Below are 5,172 nucleotides of genomic sequence, written 5' to 3' on the forward strand. Positions count from 1 at the left end.
AAGAGGTCAATGAGGACTGAAGAGTTAAGTTCGCTGCAACAAAGCTGAAGGGACACACAACCCTGTGGTGGGACAGTGTCCAAGCAGAGAGAAGAAGGATGAACAAATTGCCAATAAAGAAATGGCCAAGGATGGTGGCCAAGTTGAAAGGTAGATTTCTACCCAAGGATTACCAGATTGCATTGCATTGGCAAGTGCAAAATTTGAAACAGAAAGGGATGACAGTAAGAGAGTACACGGAAGAATTCTACTAGGTAAATTTAAGAGCTTGTTATACTGACGACACCTCGGAGAAAACAACAAGGTATGTAAATGGTTTGAGATTGGAAATATCAGATGAAAATAGCATTCTTTCCCCGAAAAATATAGAAGAGGCGTACCAGAGTGCCATGAAGGCAGAGGAGAAGATTACTAGAAAACAAAATGCTAGGAGAGGACAGGGAATCGGCAGAGCAAGAGGACAGTCTTATGGCAGAGGGTGAACTACCAGCAATAGTGAAGAAGGCAACAGTTCCAAAACTTCTGGGACAGTAGAAAAAGGTGAAGCACTAGAGGTGGAAAGCCATATCAGTGAGGAAGAGGAAATGGCCAAGGCAGAGGAGTTAATTATCAGTGCTACAGGTGCCACAAGTGGGAGCACAGATCTTTTGAGTGTCCTGAAGCAGAACAAGTTGGACAGAGAGGTGCGTATGTCGCACAACCAGAGGAAGCAGAGGCACCCCCCCAGGAAGCAAAAAATGTGCCGAAAACAGGGGAAGCCTTAATTTTGAACAAAGTGTTGCTGAAACCAGCCAACGAAACAGTTGAGCAAACTCAAAGGAAAGCATTGTTCCGGACAGTTTGTAAGTCACACGGAAAATGCTGCAAGCTAATTATTGACAATGGGAGTACAAATAATTTGGTTTCCACGAAGATGGTAGAGAAGTTGGGTTTGAAGAGGCTGAAGCACCCCACTCCTTACAAGGTATCGTTGTTGCAGAAAGGCCATCAGTTGTTGGTGGACGAACAATGTGAAGTTGAGTTCCATATTGGCAGATATAAGGATAAGGTTATTTGTGATATTATGTCGATGGATGTATGTCATATACTACTAGGAAGGCCATGGAAGTATGACAGGAAGGCTTATTGTACATAGGAAAGAAAACAATATGCACTGTATAAATAAAGGCATAAGCACAATCATGTTGAATATTCACAATTTTTTTTTAACTATTAAAGCCAAGATCCATTAACTACTTGTAAAATTCAGGTATTTTACACAATTTTTTGTTTCTCTTATATAAATGCATAATTACATATATAATATAATATATACATTGTTGAAGGATCTAAGTACTTATCGATTCCTCTCCCATACGGTCGAACGATCTTGTGATTCCTCTCCTTTTAATCACTCAATAAATTCCTTTCCCGTTATCGATACACCGTGTCCAACAAGTGTCATGCCAAGGAGAAGCTCTTGGAGGACTTCCTTTGGACCGACCTACAAGGGAAGAAAGGCTTCCAACACATTTAATTGTCACATTTGAATTTATTTAATTATCATATTAATAATGTTTTCAAAAAAATATTATAAGCAAACTATAGAAAGAAATTAAAAAAATAATCAAAGACAATGACCACAAAATAATGCATATGGAAATGAACATTTTTCTCTCTCTCATTATTATTTTCATTTTCACAATTAATAGCATTTCATATGTTGAATATAGTTAAAATAAGGGAATAAACATAATGACATTTTTCTCTCTCTCATTATTATTTTGATTTTCACAATTAATAGCATTTCATATGTTGGATATAGTTAAAATAAGGGAATAAACATAATGATCAAGGGAATCTGTCACAAAACTATAATGCATATGGAAATGAGCATTTTTCTCTCTCTCATTATTATTTTCATTTTCACAAGTAATAGCATTTCATAAGTTGAATATAGTTAAAAATTAAAAAAAAATGAATACACTGATCAAGGGAATATGCCAGAAAACCATAATCACGAAAAAAAATATTATATTCACTCTTTGAGGTTTCTACGAGTTTCATTATTGTTCAGATTATCTTCCGGATACATCGCATAAAGATTATTCTTCATCGACGTTTCGAACCAGCAATGGTGGTTCATCCTGAAGATAATCTGGAAGATAATCTGAACAATTATATTCACTATTTAACACGATTTATTGTCTGTGTATATATATATATATATATATATATATATATCTATAATCACTATTTATTTATTATCAATTGAGTATTGAATATATGTTATATTACAAAATTTTATTTAAGGAAGTGTTATTGGTATTGGAATGAAGACAACATTTTTTCCAGGTTTTATGAAGATAATACAAGAAAATAATATTTTATATAGAAATAGTAGAAAAAATACTTGAAGTAAATGTATTTTTTAACAATTTTTTCTTAATAATTTTTTAGCATGAATAAAATTATTTTATTAAATGATTTATTATTATGTTGTATTCAAAATCATTAAAAAGAAATTAGTTACTTTTAAATTAGAGTACATCTTTTTATCAAGGCAATAATGATGATAACAAGAAAATGGCATATTTAAAAAATGAGAAGGGTGGTTGATTACAAAATAGAGACATATTATTTTGGTTTCATGCACATGAAAAAGTTTTTTTGAAATATGTTTCTAAAATGAATCACTTGAAATCACAATTTAGGTGAAAACATTGAAACAAAATATGACATGAGTTTTTAAAAAGTTGGTTTCAAAAATATCACAAGATCAAATTGTGTTTATGTGGACTATTCTAGTTTATAACCCACAAAAGGGGCATAAGGTCACTCAGAATTCAACAAAAATTAAACACACTAAATCATTGAAAAAAGTGTGAAAAATCGTACTTAATATGCATCTCATACTTTTATAGTGGAATTCTAACTAAAATAGTGAAAGTAAATATCAAAGTAAATGTGATTCTTTCCACTCCATTTATTGGAAAAAACCAAGAGAGCAAATGGTTGATCAATGAGATATCAAGAACTGTAAATAAATTCAATGAGGCATTACATGTTTGAGCTACTATGAAGGATTTTCAATCACATTTAACTATATCTTAAGATTAATAGTGTTTATTTCATGTATAAACATAAATATCATGTTTATAATATAAATCTTTCACTCACGTGTGGTGCGCGCACACACCATTACTATATTGTGTATCATTTTTTTATTTAATTTGTCTTCTATTACATAATAATAATAGAAACATTAGTCATCCAGTTTGTTATTATTACAAATGAAATATTTTTATTTTATTTATTTCTATTGATATATTGTGTTAATAATAATTATTGATTTGAATGGTTGTTTAATGTGTTCATATAAATATTTCTTATTCCATAGAAATTAAAAAAAAAAAAAAAAAACTAGGTTTTATGTAAAAATTATTGGATAATTGGTCCATTTGCTTGAATTACACTATTGCAATTATTTTTTCTCATTGTCATTTAATTGATCATTATACCTTTTAAAAATCAGTGTTAAAAGAATGGCTCAATGTCTTCTTTTATACTTTTCTTATTCCTTATAAGTTAAAATAATCTATTAGGTTGTATGTAGAACTAACAATAGTTATAGATATCACAATAACAGAAGCACAGAGAGAAACTAGGGAAGAGACTATAAATTAACATATAATTAATTAGTATCTTTGAAGTTTAAAAAGTGAACTAGGTTTTATGTAGAAATTGACATATACTTAGTTTATTTTGCTTGAGCTCGATCATTGCAATTATATTTTTCATAACTCTTAAAACCAATTATTTAAATGGTGGTTAAACATGTACATGTAAGACTTGTTCCATACAAATTAAATAAATTTAATAGGTTGTATTTATAAATTAATATATCATTAAGTTGTTCACTTGACTGGGGCCACTTTAATTATATATTTTAATTGCACACTTTTCAGTTCATCAGATATCAATCAAACCACATTTTGATAAAAGTTAAGATACTTGGTTCACGTAGGTTTTATCCAATTTTTAAGAAACTTCATGGTATCAAAGAAAAATGTGCCTAGATTAAAATATTCAATACAATATGTACTTCATTGTAGTGGATGAAGATAATTTTTTTTAGAAGTGTATTCACAAATACATTCAAAATTGATGGGTCCATCCCACATATACACCTCCCATGAATATCAATGCGGGAATAAAGCGGCAGTTAATAATGAACATCATATTTTTGATGTAAGTTGATTCGTCGGCGGTTGAATTTAATGACAGGGATTTGGTCCTTGGTACCCGCGCAGGTGATTGGTCCTTCTGCCTCCAGTTGTTTGACAACTCTCCTCCCTTGGAATTCTCAAGCCTGCCTTGGTATGGGCGATCAAACCCGCGCCCAAGTCATTCGTTTTTCCATTCTCTTGGTTTTGTGAGCTCTGCATTCTTGGCGGTTTCTGGTGTTTTTTATATGGAGTTCTACTGTTGCGTCCTTTGGTTCAGGGTTTTGGCCTGAAAGTCTCTCCTCTTCGTCCGACAATGGCTGTGCCAACTCAGTAGGTTCAATTCTTGCCCGCCACGTGCTAAGTTTTGACTGTTCATTGTGTATCTGTGGCTTTCTGTTACGTCTCTGCGTTCCTTCTCTTTGGTATGCAGTATTAATGCCTGTATCTTCCTCAGTTGTTGTGGTCGTTTGCTGGTTGGAGCTGCTTCAGGTGACAACCCTCTGGTTTTGAATCGGCCTTCCACGAATCTGGCAGAATCCGATGCCAACCTTCCTCAGTTCCTCCGTCACTCACAGGGTAAGTTCGCTTGGTTCCATGTTATCAATATCTGCTTCTTTTCCCTCAGTCAACTAATGGTTTGGCTCCTTGTGAGCAGGGTGACCTGGTGGAATTGTTATGGTCGCGGCTTGCCTCCGTCAGGTAAAGAACTGAAACTTGTTTTCTTTTTCTAGGTTGCAGGCCCTCGTTTCTTTTCACTGTCAGTTGCTTATATCGTCTGTTAACTGGTTGTTGTTGTAGGTATGACTACTCAAGGGTTTCGGCACCTGGCAATTCGGTTGCTCCAGCTAGACACAAGTAGTGTCGTTCTCTGTTCTTTGGTTGCTTCTGTTCAGCGTTAGGCTAAGGTTGTTAGAGTCTGTATAATTGTTATTTGTTGGGTCGCTGTCTGTACGCCGTTTCACTG

Source organism: Pinus tabuliformis, chromosome X (genome assembly GCF_031772625.1).
Source record: "Pinus tabuliformis cultivar Carrire ecotype Pingquan chromosome X, CPIR1, whole genome shotgun sequence".
In the NCBI taxonomy this organism is placed as follows: Eukaryota; Viridiplantae; Streptophyta; class Pinopsida; order Pinales; family Pinaceae; genus Pinus; species Pinus tabuliformis.